This window comes from Choloepus didactylus, chromosome 4 (assembly GCF_015220235.1).
Source record: "Choloepus didactylus isolate mChoDid1 chromosome 4, mChoDid1.pri, whole genome shotgun sequence".
Lineage (NCBI taxonomy): Eukaryota > Metazoa > Chordata > Mammalia > Pilosa > Megalonychidae > Choloepus > Choloepus didactylus.
Genome location: NC_051310.1, coordinates 11917490 through 11942351, shown reverse-complemented (window position 1 = coordinate 11942351; position 24862 = coordinate 11917490). Strand labels below are relative to the sequence as shown.

General features: G+C 44.0%; 1 long non-coding RNA gene across 1 annotated transcript in view; it reads left to right on the top strand.

Moving 5' to 3' along the window:
* The window catches only part of LOC119533132, a 49495-nt gene extending 46806 nt beyond the window's left edge, over positions 1-2689 (top strand). The window contains exon 3 of the long non-coding RNA XR_005216592.1: positions 324-2689. This is a non-coding gene — a long non-coding RNA (uncharacterized LOC119533132). The remainder of the gene's footprint in view (positions 1-323) is intronic.
* The last annotated feature ends 22173 nt before the right edge of the window (positions 2690-24862 follow it).

Genomic DNA, 24862 nt, shown 5'->3' with positions numbered 1-24862 from the left:
TGTATAGCCATGAAAGGATAGCAACTGGTGTGGGGCATTTCATCTGTGCGGGGAAGGTTCCTGGTGTGCTAGGAGCTTCTGCTCGTCTTCAGTGCTAATTCAGCAGGTGTGAACTTTCATCTGTGTATTTATAATCGAGCATATGTGCATTATGCTTCAGTTTCTGCCATTTCTCCATGGCCAAGAGGAAGGTCTCCTAAGATTGGATCAATGCGTAGTTTTCACCCCCAAGCCTAAACTCACCCAGCCCTAGCAGACTTGACCGGCTATGGAGAGGATGCTTATAAATGATCATCTTTTGTGCTGCCTCTTTCCAATTACAGGTTAGCCTGGGGAGGAAGATAAAGACATTTGCAACCAAGATGGTAATCACGAGTGGAAATGATGAAGACAGAGGAGGCCAAGAAAAAGAAAGTAAAGAGGAGAGCATCTTGGCGATGCTGGGGATTATCGGGACCATCCTGAACCTAATTGTGATCATATTTGTCTACATATACACCACTCTGTGAATGGCCCCGCATGCCCTTCCAAGACTCCGGAGGGCCAAAGGATGAGAGTCCCGTGTGTCAGTACATCAGTGATCGGACACTGGGCCGGCAAGCTGACGTGACCTCCACGCTCCATCAGCGGCACCCCCGGACTTTCAAGACAGGTCACAAAACTAAACCGGTCCCTCTGTGGGGCACGGACCCCAAAGCACAATGAATCCAGCGACACCCGCTCACACCACAAGGAACTCAACATCGTGGGCCGGGGGCCAGGAAGGACTCTCGAGGACCAGCTTTTGACGCCGTGGGTGGGCGGATGGCTGCGAAGTCCGTGATCCCAGATGGCTGACGGAAGTCACCTCTTCAACAAGATGAGCAGGGGGGGCGCGGCTCAGCCGTGTGTCTCCTAGGTCAGGCATTTCATCTTCACTTCACGGACCTGTTGCTTACATGAAAACCACAGGGGCAGTCATCTGACAGGCATCCCATTCATCAAAAGTTGATTTGATGCTGGAGAGATAACTTATTTTTCCTTTTTTTTCCCATTGGCTTGACGTGTGTATCTGTTCATATCAAGGTTTATAAATATATATTTTTAACAAATGTGCTCTATTTTTTGGCATGAACCAAATATTTGGAGAGGCGCTCCAAGACCCATAGCGCTTTCCTTGGTTTTATCCGCTATGCTCCCTCAACGGCAGCCGTTCCCTTGTGTAGCCATTCTGCTCCCACTTGTCTCATGTTGAATCTTTTACCTTCTCTCTCTCTTTGGTCTGAAGGACGTTGTCACATAATACCGGCCACTGCCTTGGTTGGTGCATTACTTAAGATTGTCCGTTGGGCGGCTTTTTGTTGGTATATCAGTGGCTTAAAATGGTCGTGGGCATGCAGACCTCGAGGCACCATATCTACTGAGAATTATGCATGTATAAGGGCTGAATGATATAGATCAGCTTAAAAAATAATAAAGAAAGGATGACTGTTGAGAAAGAAGAGCATGGTTGTATTTGCAGATCAACTAAAGGACGGAATATTCAGCTTCTTACTGGCAGCATTATTGTTTCATTCTTGTGACCATTCGTTTATCAGATTTTGAGTTTCGTGGCCATGTACACCGTGAGAGGTAGGAGGGACAAGGGCAGAAAGTCAGCATTAGGTGCCGTTACTTTCTTAGCGAGCTGCTTCTGGTCCTTTTGAAAGTAGGTGGGGTGTAAATGACTTATAAATTCCCCACTGTGAGCTCACCCTGGGTGGTTCAGCTCCGTCAGGCTATGGGGATACCCCCCTCTCATGACAGGTGACTTTTCAAAGGCATTGGAACAGGGCTTAGGATAGCCCTAGAGGATTGTTGTGTTCTTAAGTTCCAGGTTTACACCCACATGAAGCTACTCCCTCTCTGGCAGGGATGGTTAAATAAATACAAATTTGCCTTGTTCTCTTGGCCCACTGAGACAGACCCTTGTGTGGCTACAGTGGCATGGCCTTAAAGAGAGGGTCCGTATTCCTTCCGCCAGCACCACCTACCCATGGGTGGAAAGAGGCAGTGGCCTGCCTGATTGGATACAAATTGCTGCCAAGGAGGTCTCTGCTGCCAGATCTCTCCTGCCACACCCCCACTATGATGTCTGAAATTCCACCATTAGAGAGTCACTTCCAGAACTCTTCTAAGGGACCAGGCTCTTTAATAAAACAAATGCCCCTGAGCACATAGCTCTGACGCTGATTCATCAGGCATCTTCTCTTCCCCACCAGAAGGAAAGACACTAATGTGGAATGAGGGCACGTTGTGTGCCCAGGACTGGGCCAGGCTCTTGACACAGCTTGAGTTCTTGAATCCTCAGAGTGACCCTGTGAGCTAAGGAGTGCTTCCTCCACCACAGGGAAGAAGAAACGAGGGCTGAGAGAGATCAGGGATCTTCCCAAGATCATGTGGCTGCTGATGGTGGAGTCAGGACTCAAACCCTGATCTGTCTGATTCCTTCACCCAGAGAGGGTCAGAGGCTGCTGGGGCAGAGACTAAGTGGAGGGGGGGGGGGTTGCAGGAAAGGGTCACTCGGGTTGGGACACAAGCCTGCCCATTTGCTGAGGGTCAGCTCTGTATAACTGCCCACAATAAAAAAAAAAAAAATCCTGGGAACACCTTGGACGCTGGCAGAATATCATACAGGAAGTACAAGGGACAAGAGGAGGCTAGTATGAAAGAAAACTGAATGTCAGGAGGAGGGAGCTATTGAACAGGTTCTGTTTGATCGTAGAAAGATTGTGTGAAAATTTTGAACAATGAAAAGTAAAAAATAAAGGTGCAATGGAAAAAAAAAACTACCAGTCTTATTTTTTTCCCCAAAATGGTGGGATTTAGAAAACTTTTTAGTGCCTTTGCTTTGCCTATACTTATTATTTGTTTTATCTGAAAAAGAAAACCACAAAAACTGGATGTGAATGTTAAACTGAAACTGTTTTGTTTGGAGTGTGGGAGCCCCAGTGATTTTTCAAGTATACTAATTTGAAATTTATGGAGGGGAAAAAACTGCCTCTCCAATCCTCGGAAAAGCTCCCCAGATGGTTTTTCTAGGTTGTCCTAATCCACAGCCTGGAAATTAAGCTGCCCATTCAATGACTTCCAAGCAAAAACGGTGGTGCTTTTTCCCACAGCTGTGGCATGCTTGTCTTATTTCCGTTCTCATTGAGCAGAGACCCTGAACACTCAACTAGGAAGACTCTAGCTTCCCCCGGGTTCTGGAGCCGTCGAGTGGGGACATGGAAGGAAGTAGCAGCAAGTGCACCAGACCTTCGGCATCTAAATGAGCCTAAGCTCGGCTTTGACCAATAATAACCACAGTAGCATCAGGGCTTTATATTTCTACCCTCTTAAGGGAGCCTCCTGACAGCCCTATGAGATATGCTTGGTGATCCTCATTTTACAGATAACTGAGCAGGCTTAACAATATTTTTTACTTTTCCAGGGTCACACGGCTAGAAATCAGCAGAATCAGATCTTCTGGCCCTAAGTCCTGGTGTTTTCAGCAGCTTAGAAGACCCAGGCTGTGGGCTGGAGCTGAGTTGGAGCTGTCTGGCTGGCTTCAATCTCACGGCACAGAGATTCCCTCCAACCCTGCCTCTCCTTGACCACGCTATAGCTGTGGGAGGGTGGCTGAATGGATGCATTTTACCTCGATCATGGGAAAGCAACTCTGAGGGCCGAGCACACCACTGGTGGTGTAGCTGGTGGTTTGGAACTGCAGAGTGTTTGTCCTCCTGTGGCCAGACGCCACCTGGTTCTGAGTCCCATCTCTGCCACTTAGTAGCTGGGTGACCGCGGGCAATGCATATCGGCTATGAGCTTCCACTGTCCTCGCCTGTAAAAGGCATACCTGCTTTGAGGATTGGTGTGAGGATAGAGTAAGGGTCCATCCGAAACTGTCAGTACAAGCCTGGCGCGTAGGAGGTGCCCACTTGGCGGTAGCTGCCATTACCACATAACGGTGGCCAGGACCTGTTGGGCTGTGCAGGAGGCCTGGCACTTTGACCTCTGTGGTCTCCTTTATTGGCCCTGAATCCCCTTGGGTAGATTCATGCACCTCATTGAACTGATGCAGAGCACAAGACCCGGAAAGGTGAGTTGACGAGGCAAAGGCCCCAGGACCGCGAAGCAACGTGGTGGGTCCCAGACCCGGGCACAGCCTGCTGCTGGTAACGTCACCCTGCCCCTGCCTTCACCTTTTGGGCAAAGGATGGCATTTGCACCCCCAAAGAAAGAGTCCCAAGGGGCCTGAGGTCCAGCGGAGGGGAGAGGATGCTTCAAAGGCTCAAGTTCAATGTGAGGGACCTGGATCCTTGGAGGCAAAGGGGGACTTGGGGTCCCACAGAATGGGATGGGCGCAGAGCATGGAGACCCTTCCCTTAAAACTTTTTTTTAATCTCTAAGGTAACTGAGGCTCAGGCGGGATTAAGTTCCAAAGCCACACAGCTCAGGAGTCCAGAGGTCTGGGGAAAAGCTTATAAAATGGAAATTAATTTCATTTTGTGAAAAAAAAAAGGTACAGTGTGGAAACAAATATTTAACAATAAGTATTGTTACATAGAGGGGGATAAAAGGCTTCCGGTTTTGGGGGGCTGGACCACAAGGCCTTTTCCCATTGCATGTTTCCATGATTTCTAAATAGAGCAAATAGCTTTTCAGAGACTCCCGAGCTCCACTCCTGCCTTGTCTACAGGGCTGTGGTCCCCTAACCCCAAGAGGCACGGCACTTGGGACCCCTCCCCTCCTTGCTCCCTCAGATTAGAGATGCTCCAGCTCACATAGCATCTCTCCTATGGGGGGACTTGGGGGGGTGGCTCTTAAACCAAGAACCAAAGCAGTGGGCAGGTTGACACAGCAACTTAGTCCTACTCCTTTATTGCCTGTTTTTTTAATAAATTACACATGTGTGGTCATGGTTGAGGAAGGATTCCAATTAAAAAAAATTCCCTACAAACAATCTTTCACAATTAAAATAATCTTCAAATCTCACCACCCAGAAACAACCACTGTTAATATTTGAATGTCTAAATTATCAGCCAGATGGCTTGCACATCTGTTTGGTCAAATCATTTTTCTTAAAATATTCACATTTCTTTGTCTTCAGGCTGGGCACACTGTTTCATTCCCTGTCCCGTATTCCGTTATCCTATGTGGATTCCTTCCCACGTTTGTTCCTCGTTAGGTGGAAAGACACCTCCAAATAGCCGTGCAGACATCTCCGTAAAAACAGTAGGTAGAATATTGTAATTTACAAAAATGGTGTCATGCTACAAACATGGCTCCAGATATTTCTTTCATTAGGAAGGATCAGGCGTCTTCTTCCATTTCGATAAACATATGTTGCCAGATGTATTGCAATGGTTGGGTGGCGCTCTGTTGTTGAGAGGTGCCATCGCACATTTCCACATCCTCCTTCTGCTGGGCATTTAAGTCGTGGTCAGGAGTTGCTGTGATGAGCCATCCAGCCTTGCTCTTCGAAGAGTTCCAAGCATCGTCCTTTCCTCCCCCAGGATCCCTTAATGTGGTCCACAGTGGCATCGTTTGCATCGAACTTTCAAGGACAGCTTCAGAGAGGTCACCGCTCCCCAAGCCAAATTGATTGTAGGAATCATCTGGATGTTTAATATAAACACACATGCTCAGACCTGTCCCTGGGTTCTCTGATTAGCAGCTCCAAGGTGGAACCTGGCTGGAATCTGTCTTTTTAACTAGCCTCCCAGGTGACTTCTTATGATCAGGCCAATTTGCATAATTGATCGGTTGGAGCCTGTGATGACCAGCCAGGAGCCTGATTCCGAGACCTCAGGGCCTTGGTGGTGCTGCTCTTGAGCACCTGAGCACTTGGTCTCTTTCACCCTGGTTGCCTTATCCATAAAAAGGTGGCGATCACACCTGAATTCACGGCTGCATGAATTCTGTTTCATTGTTCTCCATGGAAACAATCCTGTTGGCTCTTAAAGTGCTTTCCTAATAGCTGCTTTAGGAACCAGACAGGCTGTGATAATCCCACACATTGAGAAGCCAGAGGCCAAGTTCCTGATTCTTTTCCTAAGAAGCTCCTCTAGAAGACCTGTGGCCTCCATCTCCCTAGAGGCAGAGCCCCTATAACGGGTCACCCCCAGAAAGATCTCCTTTTGGAACAAAAGACCCTCCAGCATCTCTATGAAATGATTCTTCCATCTCATGGGAAGCAGATGGAGTGAACAGATTCAGTGCTCTCTATTGTTTATAAACAAGCCTCACAAAATCTGTGTATGACTTTCCCAGAAGATGGGCTACATATAGCCACAAGTGAAACCATATAGTATCTGTCAATTTTCTCCTGAGCCTTTTTTTTTTTTTAAGAAAGTGTACATGTTTACTTTTTTCTGTTTCTACTGGAGTATAATGTGGAAATGTATCCAGAATGAGATGAAAGAGTTAGGATTGGATGTCCCCAAGGGAAGTAAACCTCTCCTACCTGGGACAGCAGCCTGCAGGCTCAGAGACTCACCCCCAAACCAGGCCTTTCACCTTGTCAGATGCGTCTAATCACTGCCCTAAAACAGCACAGCTCAGGGCCCAGAGTTGTTCTGACGATTGAAGCACCCACCTCCCAGCTGAGGGCAAGAAGCAGTAGGGTAATACTTGGGTACTTCTTAAAGTTGTTAATTTAAAGTAAAAGGGCAGCAAAGTTTATTTACTAGTATCTGCCTCATTGGAGCCAAAGGGATCCAAGTTAGGACAAGCAGAGGGACATGAGTCCACCTTATTTCTGGCAAAATCCAAATCTCCCTTATCCTTAAGCTGCAATCCTTTTCTTAATCACTTCTGCCATGAAAGTCTAGTGACACAAATTGATCTGGTCCATCTGTGTGGACCGGACACAAAGCTGCAGAGATGCCTACAGATCACTTAATTTCTGAGGATCTCCAGCCCCAGAAGAGGTCAACTTCAGGCCACTTTCTCACAAGGCTGTACATTCTAGAATAGATGCCGTAGCTGCCACTAGTCTCCATACCTGACCCGTTGGTCAGCTCCCGAGGAGACGCGTATTTATAATCCTTGAGAGAGAAATCAGGCAACAGGCTGTGACCTAATTGTCCTTCTGTAGTCATCACTACCCACCCGTCCCTCCTGCTTCCTGAGCGCCCACTGTCCCAGCCTCTGAGGTCATCAACTGACGGAGGTTGGCATGTTCTTTCCTGGTAACTTTGTTTTCAGTTCTAAAGACTCTACTGTAGAACTTGGGTTCCGAAGTTCTGAGACTCTGCCTCAGTATCAGAGAGTCTTGTGAACGCAGCTTTAAGGGAGAGTTTGGATTTGATGTTGGCTTGGCCACCCAAGCTGGACACCTTCTTCCACAAACGTATCACACCTTCCTCCAAAAAAGTCAATGGAAAATTCTATTGCCTGTGGGCATTTGGGCATTTAGCATGTGCCCCCAGCCCATCTCCCACCCCTCACCAATGATCTCCCCTTTTCTTGAGGAACAGGAAGTCATCGTAGAGAAGCAGGGATAGAATTCAGAGTCAGACGTGTTCAAGTTCCAATTCTGCCACTGAATGACTGTCTGATGTTTGATCAACCTCGAACTTTTGTTTTCTTTTCATAAAATGAAATCTAATAATTCTTGGTCTCTCAGTTTTGTGGTATAGATTACATGTTTATGTAATTTAATCTTGGGATCTAAGGGATGTATTCTTCTATTAACTGTTAACCACAGCAATTAAGCATATATACTTAATTTTTTTACTAAGGAATGGTGATAAGAATACAGGAGTCAGATGCAGTGATGTTTCAAAATCCTTTTACTGCCAAAATTGAGTGTGTAGCTTCACCTAGAATGGCGGCAGAAATAAACATCAGAGACTTAGAAGTAGCTACATACTGAAATGTGAGCACAAAGAGCTCGTCGTCAATGATTTAAAATTTTAGCTTTGTCTTCTACCCACCAAGAAAGTGAACAGAAAAATATTTATTAGGAACACAAAGCTGTGTGCTGTAAATAATATGGCAGGATGGAAAACTGTTTAAAAAACCTCTATAGAAGATAAAACTTGCCATGTACTATAAACCCCCATTCAGGAGAATCCTTGTGGAGTCGATGGGGCAGAAGGAGACCTGCTCAGAATCACTACTTATCAGTAACAGTCAGGAATCTGCCACCCCCTTAAACCCCCAGGCCAGTGCATTGGCTCCCTGTGCTGCCTTTTTACTTTTCCAGAAGACGGAGCGAATAGTCACGGCCACTGGGAGAGGTCACCATAGTGTTCTGGAGCTCTGCTACAAAAGGTGGCATTTTCCTTCCTGAGGTACACCATTTCTCTGCACCTCAGCTTTCTTATCTGTAAAATGGGATGCACACCTTGCAAAGGTTTGGTAAGCATTTACAAATCATGCATGTCCAGTGCTGAGCAGAGTGTCTGACACATAGAAGATATTTTCTGAATGGAAGTTTTTAAAACTATTTCCCAAAGACCCCGGAGTAAAGGGCTCTATTCAATTCCTTTGAGGCCAACCCCAGGAAACACTTTTTCCAACAAGACACTTTACACTTGCTAAACCAGTGATCTCTTATGGATAGTATAAGGAGTTGGAGGTTCTGCCACTTACTGGTGATATGACCTTGATGCAAACATCTTTCTAAACACTTTTCTCTTGGAGGAGAAATAGACAAGATATCTAAATAGACTCTCCAAGGATGGATAAGAACACACCAAGATCTACTGTTCCTCCATAAAGTGAAAATCTTCTTTATAATTCTAACTATGCCTCCAAATTCTCAAGATGGTGTGGACGACTCATCTTAGGTCCTCCTCAGTTTCCTTCCCTCCTTCCAGGACAGGTCTTTAGCTGATCGGCACAAGTATAGCTGTTATGGCTGACACTTGCTCTATTGGTTGTGTTTTAGTTTCCTAGGCTGCTTAAAGCAAATACCGTGAAATGGTTCAGCTTAAACAATGGGAATTTATTCACTTACAGTTAGAGTCCAGGAAAATGTTCAAATCCAGGCATCACCAAGGCGATGCTTTCTTCCTGAAGACCAGCTGCTGGCGATCCTCGGCTCCTCTGCTGCATGGCAAGGCACATGGTGGTGTCTGCTGGTCTCTCCCTTTTCCCCTGGGTTTTGTTGATTCCTGCTTCTTGCTTCCATGGCTTTCCTTCTTCTCTCTCTGTACTCATTCCATTTTTAAAGGACTCCATTAAGAGGATTAAGACCCATTCTAAAAGAGTTGGGCCACACCTTAACTGAAGTAGCTTTATCAAAAAGTCCTACTTACAATGGGTTTATACCCACAGGAATGGATTAACTTTAAGAACATGTTTTTCTAGGGTACATACAGCTCCAAACCACCACACTCCACCCTCTGGACCCCCAAAGGACATATTCTTTCTCCATGCACAATACATTCATTACATCCCAACATCCCAAAAGCTTTAAGTCATTTCAGAAGCAATGCTTAGTACAAAGTCTTATCAAAATAACTTACATTTTGGATGGATTGTATGGTATGTGAATAAAACTGTCTTTAAAAATCAGTTTTGGGTGTGGTCTGTTCTGGGACACAATTCCCCTCTGTCTGGGACCTGTGAAACCTAAGGAACAAGTTATCCGCTTCCAATATACGATGGAGAGAGAGGCATAGGATAAACATTCCCATTCCCATAGAGAGAAAATGGAAGGAAAACAGGGATCACCAGTCCCAAACAATTCCAAAACCCTGCAGTGCAGACTCCCATTAGATGTCAAGGTCTAAGAGTCATCTGTGGAATGATGTTTTGTCCTCTGAGCCTGATGGATCAGCAGCTCCAGCTCTTCCAGGTGCTTGCACAGTGGCCATACTCTCTCTGAACACTGGGGTGAAGGCTCCACCCTCATCAAGCATCAGGATGTCGGCCAGGCCCTCCACAATTACCAGGGCATCTGAGAAAACTGGGGTGGCAGCACTCTTCCTGAACAATGGGACAGAGGGCCCACCCTCTCCACGTGCCGGGGCAAACTCACCTTTTCCTCACATGGGTGGGTCTGCTCTCCTGGCCCGAGGAGATCTCTTCAGTCCAGACCTCAGCTTCCATGGTTCTGCCCTTAAAGTGGCTTCTCCTTCAATCTGTCCTTTTTCTGTCCCTTTTAGTCCAGGCTAGCAGAGGTTCTGTTCAAACAGATCTTGCAAAACAAGCAAATAAAACTTGTTGGTTTTGCATGCAGTACGCAGGGGTCCAAACCATCAGATAAAAGAACTTTCCACAGATCCTTTCTGGGTAAGTGCACTTGCAATCCTGACTTGCCCCAAAATGTCTGACTGGATCCATGTTCAGTTAAACTCTCATATAGAGCACTATTCTCTGGGGATTCACTTTCTGGAAGCTCAGAATTTTCCAAACCATCAATTTCTGATTTCTTTGTGCCCAGGAGTTCAGTTCTCAACTTGTCCCTTTCCTCTCATACTTTACTATAAGCTACAAGGAGAAACCAGGCTGTGCTCTCCACACTTAGCTTGGAAATCTCCTCAGCTAAAAATTCAAGCTCATCACTTTCAAATTCTGTCGTCCTTCCGACATCACAACTCAATTTTGCCAAGTTCTCTACTGCTTTAATACAAGGATCTCCTGTCCTCCAATTTCCAATAACACATTCATCATTTTCTTCTGAGGCCTCATCGGAAGTACCTTTAGCATCCACATTTCCACCAACAGTCTCTTCAAAGCAATCTAGGCCTTTTCTATCAGGCACCTCACAGTTCTTCTGTCCTCTACCCTTTACCCAATTCCAGAGCCATTTCCACATTTTTGGTATTTGCAATAACAGCACCCCACTCTCCTGGTATCACCATCTGTTTTAGTTTCCTAGGCTGCTTAAAGCAAACACCATGAAATGGTTTGGCTTAAACAAGGAGAATTTATTTGCTCACATTTAGAGTCCAGGAAAATGTCCAAATCAAGACATCATCAAGCTGATGCTTTCTTCCTGAAGACCGGTTGCTGTGATCCTTGGCTTCTCTTCCACATGGCAAGACACAAGGTAGCATCTGCTGTTTTCTCCCTTCTCTTCCAGGTTTCATTGATTTCAGTTTCTTTTGTGACTTTATTTTTTCTCACTCTCTATTCATGGTTAGTAAAGGACTCCAGTAATAGGAAAAAGACCCATCCTGAATGAGGTGGATCACACCTTAACTGAATTAGCCTCATCAAAAGGTTCTACTTATAATGGGTTTATACCCACAGCAATGATTTAACTTTATGAACATGTTTTTCTGGGTGTATACAGCTCCAAACCACCACAGTTGGTATCCCATTCTGATTAACCAGTGCCCATGCCATACAAGTGAGTAGATATTTTAAATATCGCTTTGCCCCCATCTATTACCTTATCCCCAGGCTTCCCAGAAGGACCCATCATACACCCCTTCCTGTGATATAGCCTCTACCACTGTCCTTCCTCCTCTGCCAGCCCCCACCACCTCTCATGCATCCAGCAAGGGGGAATAATCTTAAAGACAAATGCTGCTGCCAAAGTTCTTGTGATTTCCCAGAATTGTTCCCTTGCACAAGATATGTCAGCCATGACTCCATTCATGACAACTTGCCTTTCCATCTGAAGCTGCCTCACCTATAGTACTCTGCAGGAAAAACAGCACTGAACTCATCTTTGCTCAGAGATAGCCACTTTCTGGTCCAGGGATGGATGATTGACTCTAGGGTAGACTTTCCATTGACAGTCAAGGAATCTTAGTACATGTAGCCTGCTTCAAAAAGATGGGCCAGGCCAATCCAATTTCCAAGAGATGTAAGTAGGAGTCTCCAGTAAGGAGGATCTCAGTCAGAAGTACAGAGAGCTTCCATGATGTTATGAAGGCTTGGGAAAACATAAGGAACCATGCACAGCCTGATGGCTTGAGTAAGGTGATCAGAAGAAGCAAATGAAACATGTGGACAGTGTGGCAGATCGAATTGTTGGTTCCAGTTCTTCACTCCTCTATAGTTGTGTCATGTACCCCCTCTTTCTCCCCACATTCCACAGCCTTAGAATGGGCAGTTTCATTTCCCAGCCCTTTACTTTGGACTTGACTATATAATGTGCCTTGACTAAAGAAAAATTAGTGAAAATGATGCAGGTAGAAGCTTGAAATGTGCTTTTGTGGTTGGGTCTTTTCATCTTGAGCTTCACACATCACAATGAGAGAATATGTTCTGGGTAGCTACTTCTCCTGCAGCCTAAGTCTGAAAATGAAACACAAGGAGCAGAGTTTTCCAAGCCAGTCCACAGACCTGCAGCCTGGTAGCGCCACCATTGTCAACCTGAAGACATGTGAATGAGAAATAAGTATTTATTGTTGTATACCACGGAGACTGTACTTGTTTCTCAGCAATAGCTGTGATAGGCAGAGAGTGGCAGACCGACCATGATAGGGAGAAGTTTCTATTCCTAACACTTGCAAGTTTTGAGTTTTCATGAATCCAGCAGCTCCTCTTTCCTCCCCTTGGGTTTCTGTGAAGCTTTCTTTTGTGTCTGTGTGATGAACTCTTATTTTCATTCAAGAGAATCATAAGAGGCAGATTCAGTCTGAAGTTTCTACAACTTGGGCCTCTCCTTAAGAAAAAAATTACAAAATTAAAAATGTAATTAATGAACAGATATTTGCATGCTGATGTTCATACCAGCATTGTCCAGAGTTGCCGAAAGATGGAGGCAGCCCAAGTATCCATCAACAGGTGAATGGATAAACAAAATGTGGCATTTCCATACAATGAAATACTATCCAGCCATAAAAAGGAATGAAGTCTTGATACACGCAATAATGTGGATGACCCTTGAAGACATCACGTTGAGTGAAATAAGCCAGACACAGAGGACAAATATTGTGCGTATTTTATGAATGAAATAAGCAAATTCATAGAGACAGAAAGCAAAATAGTGGTTACCAAGGGCTGTGGGGAGGATAGAATGAGGAGTTATTGCTTAAGGGGTCTAAGTTTCAGTTTGGAATGACGAAAATGTTCTGGAATAGATAGTGTTGAAAGTTATATAACATTATCAATGTACTTAATGCCCCCAAACTGTTCTCTTAAAAATGGTTAAAATGATTTTTATGTATATTTTACCTCAATTTAAAAAAAAAAAAATGTTATGTGAAAAATCGATTAGGTACTGAAGCAAATATTTATTTATAGTGAAAAAACGTCACAACAAATTACCAAGGTTAAGGATCTGTGGGGACTTCTACTTCTGGCCACGATGCCATAACTGATACCTGGTGTTCTAGATTGCTAATGCTGCCTTTTCACAAAACACCAGAAATGGATCAGCTTTTATAAAGGGGGTTTATTTGGTTACACAGTTACAGTCTTAAGGCCATAAAGCGTCCAAGGTAACACATCAACAATTGGGTACCTTCACTGGAGGATGGCCAATGGTGTCTGGAAAGCCTCTGTTAGCTGGGAAGGCACATGGGTGGCGTCTACTCCAAGTTCTGGTTTCAAAATGGCTTTCTGCCAGGTCGTTCGTCTCTAGGCTGCAGCTCCTCAAAAATGTCACTCTTGGTTACTCTTGGAGCGTTTGTCCTCTCTTAGCTTCTCTGGAGCAAAAGTCTGCTTTCAAAGGCCATCTCCAAAATGTCTCTGTAAACTGCAGCTCCTCTCTCAGCTCCTGTGTGTTCTTCAAAATGTCCCTCTTGGCTGTATCAAGCTCCCTCCTTCTGTCTGAGCTTATACAGTGCTCCAGTAAACTAATCAAGGCCCATGCTGAATGGGCAGGGCCACACCTCCATGGAAACTATCTAATCAGATAATTTATCTAATCAGATGGGTCACATCTCCATGGAAACACTCAAAGAATTACAATCTAATCAACACTAATACGTCTGCCCACACAAGATTGCATCAAAGATAATGGCGTTTTTGAGGACATGATACATTCAAACTGGCACACCCGGCCAGCCAGGTCTCACCGAGTGCATAAGAGCAGAGCCCGGGGCTGCTGAGGCTGCTGGAATCGGCAGCGTAGGGTTTGGAGTAAAGGGAGCTGTCCAGAGAAAATCTGCACAGGGGTCCCTTTACATTTACTATTTGGCCAAATAATAAACTGTGCATGAGAAGGATGAGCCTCCCTTGACCTGAGAGAGAACAGCCCCTGGGAACCCGTGAGCTGGATGGAGATTCTGGATGTCACACGGGGCTGGAACACCCGGGAGAGACTTTGATGAATACACCAGGCTTTCAGCGGAGGCCCCAGAAAAGCCACGCCGTAGGAGTGGGGTGATTCTAACTTCCAAACAATGCTTAAAAATAAGCCCAGGAAAAAATCATGCTGGTCTGCCAGATGGTATTCATCACCAGCAGAACTGCATGATGAAAAAAAGAAAATGTTTAAGGAAGTTTTCAGGCTAAAGGAAAATTATACCAGATGGAGAGTCTGATCAACAAGAAGTAATGAAGAGCTCCAGAAATGGTAAATATGAGGCAAGCATGAAAATATATTTTCCTTTTAAAATTTCTTTAAAATATAATTAACTGTTTAAAGTAAATCTAATAGCAATACATTGTGAGAATTATAACACTGAGAAAGATAAATGTATGAAAATGATTATATAAATAACTTGGGGGTTTCAATGAAAGTATACTGTTGAAAGACTCATACATTACAAGTGAAGTGGTATAGTATTAATACATGGTAGACTGTGATATATTAAGGATGCAGATTGTATTGCCTAGAGCAACCACTAACTTTTTTAGTGTTTTCTTTTTAAAACCAGATTTAGATTTTAAAAAGCCAATGAAGTATAATAAAATACTATAAAACATTAAATCAAAAAGAAGGCATAAAACTCCTTCTCATCAAATACAAACAGAAGGGACTTCCTCAACATAATAGAAGATTTATGAAGAAACAAAAGCTGGTATAATATGTCATGGTGAAAGATGGAATGGATTTTCCCTAACACTGGAAACAATATGAGGATGTCTGCACTCACTGCTTCTTTCTAGCATTGCACCAGAGGTCCTAGCCAATAAAGAAATGAAAAGAAATAAAAGTTATAAAGATTGGAACAGAAAAGGTAAAACTGTCTTTATTCACAGGCAATATTGCAATATTATTGTGATCATAGAAATACTATGGAATCTACAGAACAACTACTGGAAGTCCTAAGTGAATTTAACTGTATTGCAGGATATAAATTCAATACACGATAAATAAATTTAATTTCTACATGCTAGAAGTGAACAAATGGAAAGCGATGTTAAAAATAACTTTACCATTTAGGTCATAAAACATAGAATAAACTTCCATAAAAAATCTAAACTCTCATATAATCTAAGTCTCCACATTAAGAAGCTATAAAAACTAGAGCAAATTAAACCCAAAGTAAGTAGAAAGAAGGAAATAATAAAGATAAGAGCAGAAATCAATAATATAAGAAACATAAAAACAGCAGAGAAAAATCAGTGAAGCTAAAAGCTGATTCTGTGAAAAGATAAAAAAAATTATAAATCTCTAGCTACACTGAGCAAGGTAAAAAAGGAGAGAAAACACAGATTTCCACTATCAGGACATGAACAGTGGCCATCACTATATATCCTAGAGACATTAAAAATGGTAAGGTCATATTATGAAAAATTATGTCAATACATTTGACAACTTAAATGAAATGGATAAACTCCTTGAGAGACACAAGTTACCTAAACTGACTCAAGAAGAAATAGGAAACCTAAATAACCATGAGAAATTAAATTTTAAATTAAAATCCTCCCCACAAAGAAATCTCCTGGCCTGATGGCTTCTTTGGTGAATGATGCTGTCAGACACTCAAGGAAGAAATAAAACCAAAACTACGCAAACACTTTTAGAAAACAGAGGAGGCAGGAACACTTCCCAACTCACTATATGAGGCCAAAATTACCCATATCAAAGTCAGACAAGGACATTAAAAAAAAAAAAAAGTATCTAATAGACATAGATACAAAACTTTTAAAATTAGCAAATCACATTCAGCAATATATAAAGAGAATAATATGAAGTGAGGTATATCCCAGAAATGCAAGGTTGGCTTAACAATTGATAATCTATCAATGTAGTTCAGCATATTAACAAAATAAAGGAGACAAAGTGTAAGATCGTCTGAATAGCTGCAGGAAAACATTTGATAAAATTCAACACCCATTCACACTAAAAGAAAAAAAACAACTTGACAAACTAGGAATAGAAAGAAACTTTCTCAACATTCTAAAGGATATCTAAAAGGCTATCTAAAGAGTTAAAATCATACTTAATAGTGAAAAACAGAATAACTTTCCCCCTAACATTGGGAACAATGCAAAGATGCCAATTCTAACTACTTCCATTCAGTATTGCACTAGAGGTCTTACTTAGTGAAATGAGGCAAGGAAAAGAAATAAAAGGCATACAGTTTAGAAAGAAAAATGCATATCTTTTAAATATTTATTTACAGATAACATGATCATGTATGTAGACTATACTAAGAAATATACAAAAAAAATTACTAGAACTAATAAGTGAGTATGGAAACATTGTAAGACACAAGGTCAATACACAAAAATCAATTATATTTCTATTTACTACTAACAAACAATGGAAATTAAATTGCAACAGCATCAAAAAATAAAATAAAAATAAAGTCAACGAAATATGTGCAAGGCATGTACATGAAAACTGGATCTGTGCTAAGAGAAATTAAAGACAATCTAAATAAATGGGAAGGCTATCCATGTCCCTAGATTGAAAGACATAATATTTTTAGTATTTCAGTTATCCCTAAATTTGATGTATACATTCAATGCAATCCCCATAAAATCTCAGCAGCCTTTTGTTGTTGTTCCAACTGACAAGCTGTTTCTAAAATTTATACGGAAATTCAAAGGACCTATAATGGCCAAAACAATTCTGGAAAAGAACAATGCTACCCATTATCTATGGTATGTCATCACTGTAGGATGCACCCCAAATTCAGAGTTGTTATAATATCAGGAAATGAGTCACTAGAATCAATAAAATATGATCCAGTTACACCCACATAGCCCTCTGGCCCCAGATTAGACATCATGTTCTTTGGGAAGCCTCCCCTGTGCCCCACCAATTCTTTATTGGGGGCCCCTCATACGTTGCCCCAGCCTCTGTGCTTATGCAGTCCATGAGAATCGAGCTCTGCGGTCAGACCAAATCTGGGATTAAGTCTGCCATCATCCCTTACTCGCTCTGAAAGCTTGGCCAAGTGTCTCAGTTTCCTCATTCTCTAATATGCAGGTAAATAAGAGTGCCCTTCTCATAGGTGCGTTACTGGTCTGCCTCTCCCAAGAGATTGCAGCCTCAAGTGGTTAGTGACTGTGTTTGCCTTTTCCCATAATCGGTGTTTGGGAGGTAATCACCATGAAAACTATCGATCCCCAAGGAAGTACATGTGCCAGGTGCTTTCAGGAGTATTATCCCATTAGATTCTTGCAGCCACCTTATGAGACTGGTGCTACCATTATCCACATTTTACAGATAGAGAAACTGAGGCACGGGAAGGTTAAGAAGCTCACCCAAAGATCACACTGCTAATTCTTGGTGGTGCTGGGATTTGAATCTGGGCCATGACCACGGAGCCCATGCTCATTATCACCCTGCTACCCAGGGTGTGGACTGGCCTCACCACTCCCTGACTCTGTCTACCCATTCCATCTTCACCTCCACCCTAGACTGCTCTTGGCATCCAACTCTAATCATGTTGTTTTCCTGTTGCAAAAACTTCAGCGATCCTCAAGTCTTTGGCCTGGCATTCAAGGTTCTCTGTGACGTGGTCCAGCCCACCTTCCTGACCTCCCCTCCTTGGAGCTCCTTGGAGCCCCTCGGTGCTCTCTAAACACCTCCTGGGTGACCAAAGCACACCTTGGCTTATCAGGATTTAAGGGCTCACCCTGATATCCATTAGGCCATGAGATTCTTCTGGGCAGGGCTCACCCCAAATCCACTCTGCTGCCCTCAGTGCCCAGCATGGCGCCTGCCACATGGTTGATGCTCTGTAAATGCTTATTGAGCCCAATTCATTTGAATCAGTGCCCAAGAGAAAGCCAGTGCAACCACCAGACATGCATTGATTTCTTTTCCCTACTCATAAATTAGGCTTTCACAGAAGGAGTGCTCCTTCTGGGAGGCAGGAGAAGAAACATCCAGCTGCCTATGTGTCCAAAGCCATCCAAGCTCCTCTGCTAAGGGCCCGTGCAAACTGCAGCATTAGGACTGCTTGATGCCATTTCCCTCCCTCTCGAACTTTATTTCATGTTGGGAGCCCGGGCTCTTTCTCAGTGCACTTGAGAGATGCTAATCAAAATTGCAGTATGTTAAAATTGATGCTTGCAAAGCTTCAATAGGAAATAACTTGGGGAGCTCCTCTTCCTCTGAAGGAAAGCTATTTCCATCTTCTCCATTGTTAGACATTACAGTGTTTTTTACTGTTGGTCATCAGGAATGACAGTGGTGTGGGGAGGGGTCGTATTAGTCAGGGTTATCCAGAGAAACAGAACTGACAGTATAGATATATGTAAATATTAAGAGATTTATTGTAGCAATTGCCTCATGACACCATTGCAGTTGGCAAGTCCAAATTCCATAGAGCAGTCCACAATTTGGAAACCCAGTGAAGGTGATGATGAATTTCCCAGGAGAACCTGGCTGTCTGGAGTAGATATAGAAATTCTTTCTGTTCTGATGAAATCATCAGTTCTGTCTTTAAGGCCTTCAACTGATTGGATGAGAAGACTTCTCTCATCAATGAAGGCAGTTTCCTGTGTTGATTATAGATATAATCAGCCATAGGTGCAGTTATCTCACTGATGATTTAAACCCATGAATTACCCTCACAGTAACGATAGCACCAGTGCTTGGTTGACCAGACACCTGGACACCATAAGCTAGCCAAGTTGATACATGAAATTAACCATCACAGTCCACCCCTTGTCAACTTGGCACCCATACACATCTCTGAAACCACACTTAAGCTCTAAATAAAGACAATAACGTAGTCATACTTTCACCTAACATAATCCAGTTGTCTTGCATACAACTGGAAATGTGCTAACCCTTTCCCCGGAAGAGGATGCAAGTCCTTGGGAAATAGTCACTCTTATACTTAATATCCTGTAACTTAAATACTATGACATAAAATTAATAAAACTTATGTTATATGATAAGGAGATAAGAGAGGGAAGGAAACAGATATATACAAACATATCCATAAGAAAACAAGGAAGAAGTACTCATGACCATTACAGTCCTTATATCTGCAACTGGTTGTGTGGTCATGGCTCATATTTGGCTTCTTCCACTACCAATCCCATCTTCCCTTTTGCCTCAGCAAGCACCTCAGCTGGTTGTGGTTCTTTACCTGGTGAGGTGACCCAAACCTTCATTTCTGAAGTTTCTGGGCCAATTACAGACCTACCTGGATTGGATTGTTGCAGTTTTCCATTGACTTTATTCACAGGGCATGATAGTACTAAAAGACACCCTAAGGTATCTCCTGTATTCCAGGCAAACTTTTCTTTCCTTCCATTGTGTAGTAGCAGTCCTATTTCCCCTTGATAATCAGGATCAGTTGCCCCAAGCAATGTAGTAATCCCCTTCTTTGCCTGATGATTTTGAGGCATGAGGAGCTCTAAGTGGCTGGATGGCAGTCTTAACTTCCAGTTTACTGGAATCATTATTGTGTCTCCTGGTGGAAGCACTCCTCCTTTTGGAATTAAGACCTCTAGACCAGCAGAGCTTAAGGTTGCAGGGACAGGAAACAAATTTTTTTTCTAGTGGATCATTAGGGGTAATGGTGAGTGGTACCATTCCCATTTCTATCCCTTGCTTCCTGGTCCCATAAATCCTGGCTACGGAAGAAACAACACTGTAGATTGGACACTGATTTAGAGCATATGCAGCCTCCTGGGGAACACTGTCCCAGCCCTGCAAAGTATTGCCACCAGGTTGGCACTGTAAGTGAGTCTTCAGAAGGCTATTACACAGTTCAATCAATCCAACTTCTTCAGGATGAGGGGGAACATGATAAGACCAGAGAATCCCAAAAGCATGTGCCCATTCCCACACTTCATTTGCTGTGAAGTGGGTTCTTTGATCAGAACCAAATTCTTGTTGGCTGAGCACAATAAATTTTATGGCTTACACAAGTCATAGTCTAAAGCAAGTTCTCCTGGTCAAGAGGACTTCTACATGGTCATTCAGGGACCCAGGCTCCTTCTGTCTTCCTCTTCATCCTGGTGGATCTCTCCGTTTAGGGGCAGAAAGGAAAAGAGCAAGGATTGCATAGAGGAGGTCTTTATAAACAGTTCTGGAGGAAGCAGTGGTGAATGGTTAACATTTGGCTTTCCTGAGAAAAAAATCTAATTTGTAACATTTCTGGACTTTCATGGTATAAATGCCCCACTATAGTCGATTTCAAGCGACCAATAATTTCACAACCAGCTCACAAAAATTCCTGAAAATGTTAACAATCAGCTTTTGGAGCCAGTGTGAGTCATCTCTATTATCACTGCATCACATCTGCCCATGTTCCATTGCCTAAAATGAAGCCTCAAGGTCACTCTTAGCTGCGAGCAAGGCTGGGAAGAGTCAAAGCAGGATATGGCCAGAAGAAAAACAAAAAGGGTTTAGGTGAATACATAAATACATTTGGGAGGTTGGCTAGCTCTGTTATCTAAACTTGTTCACCTCAGCAGTTCAGGTCAAAAGCCAGTACTGCAAGTACTGAGAGAGACTGCAGCCAGAGAGAGTGCATTCAGCCAAACTGGCCTGGGCACCCACGACAGTGGCCCAGCTTAACAGCCCCAGAAGAGAGAGATGCCAGAGAGAAGGCAAAGCTGCTGGCCATGGGCTAGCTGACCTCCTGGGCCCCACGGAAGCAAGCCCGTCTCCTGTGTGGGAATGCGACTGATCCTTGCCACTTCAGTCCATGGAAAGGAGAGGAAGGGGAAGACACTTATGTACTGATTTATCACTCAGTTTCTCCAACTAAAGACATGGCCCCATCAGTGTTATAGAACCTGAACTATTAGGTTGGTGAAGGAGCAAGGACAAGGCACAGAAGGACAAAATGTGAAGGTGCCATGACAGTGCCTTCAGCCCTAGGACTCCCCAGCCAGGGAAAAATGCAGCAATTAGAGTCATGTGACTCTTCTTTAGAAACAAAGGCAGGGCCTTTGAGGAGTGTAGACATCATGCGGACATAGCACCATCTTAGTTTGAGCTCCCCTGAGAGGAGACACTGAGACAAGGACTTGGTTATAGGTGGTCTCTTGGGAAGTGACCTGAGGCAGATGAGACAGGAAAGGGGGCAATGCCAGAGGGTGTGTGCTCATGACTTGGTTACCAAAGTGAGAAACAGAGGCTCAACCCACCCGACTGTGCTTCCAAAGGATGCAAGTCTGCGGTATTTGTCCACCAACTCCTGTCCCCATTCGTTGGAGGTTGCTCCAGGGATATTACCTTCCTGCACTTTCAAGCCACTGAATTGGTGAGCTGATGAGCATCCACAGCTTCAAAAAGCAAAGACTTAGGGCAGAGAAGGCAAGACAAGGCAGGCTCTTCAGGTAGGACATGGTCAGCCTGCAAGGGAACTGCCCCCCACAACTGAGGGGACATGGCAATGGGCATCAAATTCATCCACTGCAAATAATATCCACACAGACTCCTTTGTCATTTCAAGAGAAAGGAGGGCCATCCTGTTGCCACCAGGCTGTGAAATCTTTAGCAAGTATGATGTCGCTCTTATGTGTCAATTTGACTTGGGAGTAGTGCCCAGTTATTTAATTAAACACCAATCTAGGTGTCACTGCAAAGGTATTTTTGTAGATGTAGTTAACATCTACAATCAATTGACTTTAAGTAAAGAAGATGACCCTCTATATGTGGGTGGGCTTCATCCAATCAGTTGAAGGCCTTAAACGCAAAACCCAAGGTTTCAGAGGAAGAAGAAATTCTGCCTCAAGATTGCAAAACAAAATTGTTCCTGAGTTTCCAGCCTGCTGGCCTGTCCTACAGATTTCAAACTCATGAGCCAATCATGTGAGCCAATTCTTTAAAATCAGTCTCTCTCTCTCATACATATCCATACACATGTACTTAGCCATACTCATACATATGTATATACATATACATACACGTACACACATACATACACATATTGGTTCTATTTGGGGGGAATTCTGATAAATATAACAAGCCCTTGTCCATGCTAAGAGAATCATAAGTAAGTTTGGCTGAAAGGGACTGGAGTGTGGCTGGATGCTCCTGTCAGAGCTTGTAGGAAGCCCTTTGTTCAGAGTATCGCCTTCTCTTTGCATCTGTTCACTCTTCTATTCAAAAAAATACTTGCAGAGGGAATGGAGCCTGGCAGTCTCTGGGGGCGAAGAGGACAGGGTGGAGGGAATTGGCAAATGATTCAAGGGGAAAATGAACTCCATTTCCCAGAATCCCCCTCACCACATGGTCCTCCGTGAGAGTTTGTGGGGATAGAAGAGAAGAAGCTCCAGGGCAGGTGCAGGCAGATGTATAAGCAGACCTGAGCTTCAAGCCTCTTTCAGACAAGCTTACTGTGAATCATCACAGTGGTCCTGCGGACTGAGCTGGTTGGTGAAGTTCTTGAGACTCTTGATAGCTTCAAGCAAACTCTTGAGAACCATCATTGTCTGGGTCAGACTGAGGTTGCCAGGTTGGCCGCAATGCTTGGCTGTTCTCTGGGAACCACTCACATCGGTGCCTCAGGCCAGGACAGTTGGTGGCCACTTTCCTGACCTTTGCATCCCAACCCTTCCAACTTTGGTGAAGCTCTGATTTACCATACTGAACCCTATTTCCAATGTTATGTGGACATTCTTTGGGTGATAAGGCACAAACACAGATAGCCAGCCAGCTGAGAATGCATGAAAGGCAGTTTTGTTAGCGGGGGACAGGGGAGAATGAGGGTGGTGGAGGGACCCACTGGGCTTACCTCCCCCGGGCTCCTGCGAGGAGGTGGGGAGGGGCGAAGCACATGTGGGTCCCAAGGTCTTGCCTTTATATTGTGATGCAGAGGGGAGAGGAAGGGCTTGGCTTTCCCATGGATACTGGGATTGGCAGTTTCAAACCACATGGCTTGAAGAGCAGAAGCAGTGAGGCCATTTGGAGAAGCTGAGGGCAGCTTGTTATCATCCAAGCCATATGCTGACACAGCCCTTGCTAGCAAATTGTGCAGCCTGAAAGGGCAAGGGGCCGTTGGCAGGGGCAGTTCGGATAAGCTAGGGGCAGCTCTTACCATCCTTACTAGTTGCTGTTATGCCCAGGGCAGGGCTAGCTGGGGTGGTCACTTAAGGGGAAACTCATGACTAAGCCAGGCAGGATGACGAGGCACCAAATATAATTTCTTTTATGCCGTTAAGAACGACTTCATATCTGGAATAGAAAGAGTGGCTTTGGCTTTCTCATCTGAAGCCTGGTTGGTGCATAAGTTCACACAACGCAGCACTGTTAGAACCTGCTCCAAAACTGCAGCCAGGGAAGGCAAGAGTTAGAAGAACTGAGATTTCCTCTATCATTTTTTCTTATTTTACAAATCAGGAAAGAGGCCCCAAGTCACTAAGTGACTTGTGAAAGATGGAAGTAGAACTGCATTAACAAACTGATTTCATTCTGGTGCTTTTCTCCTTTCACCATACCAGATGTAACTTTAAAAATGTACAAAAAGGAAGAGTGGTTGTTTCATATACAAAAAAAAAAAAAAAACAGTAATAATAATTTGTGGAGCCCTTCTCCACACCAGGCCCTGCCGAGGCACTGGAGTAGAGTGGTGAGTAAGATAGTAAGTCAGTTGGGTCCTCTGGGAAGCAGGTGCTGAGGCCAACAAAGAGTGTCAGGGTTTATAAGGATGAAGTGTAGTGCAAGACAAAAGGGGAGGAATCTGGTGTAGGCAGGGAGAGCCTCAGACCATTATGCAGCTCAGACAGAGTCAACAGGGAGCTCCAGAGCAGGCTGCCCGTGGCTGAAATGCCGATGCCTGAGTGCCTTCCCTGTGCCCAGGCCTTGACCGTGGGCTGCCTGGGATGAGCACGGTGTGGGAAGGAAAGCTGAGGTGGGTCCTGAAGGTGCTGCGGCTGGATACTGTCAGCTAACTGCACTCCTGGCAGCTGAATAGCAAGTTCAGTCTCAAAGGGATTTGCAAGTGGCTTCCCCAGACAGACATGGCCACCCCCGTTGGGTTCTGGTTCACGTTCTACTTCATAGACCTAAGTGTGAGGTCCATGGGCGAGCAGGGACCACACCTTTTGTCCCTTTACTATCTTCCACGCTATCTAATTTTGTGCTAGATAGATGGTCTTGAATTGGTTACACACAAGCTAGCTCGTTCAAGCTCTCAGCACATATTTATTGGGAATATACTGTGATAGGTGCTCTGCTGGGCACTGGAATCGGATAAAAGATCAAAAAGATGTTAACCTTTCTTCAAGGTGCTTGCAGCCTAGAGTGACAGAGAAAACATACTTGAATAGAAATAGTGAAAGGTAGAGAGGAATACGATGATGATGACAACCACAATGATGACAACGATGACAAGGATGGGGGGTTGGGGGTGTTGGTGATGGTGGTAGGTGTGGTGTGATGTGTGAGTCATAGAGAGCTACACAGAACAATTTGAAGGGTCAGAGGAGGGAAAGATTACTTCTAGCTCCAGCTTCTATGGAATTGATTCTTGAAGGCCAGATTGCTCTGGAACATGTGGGATATTCAAGGATGCGAGGTGGGAGAAAGGGCATCCCAAATGAAAGGAACAACACAAGCAAAGGTGCAAAAGTGGGAAAGGCAGAATTATGCAGAGAACAGAGAAATTCAGTTCTCTAGAATTGG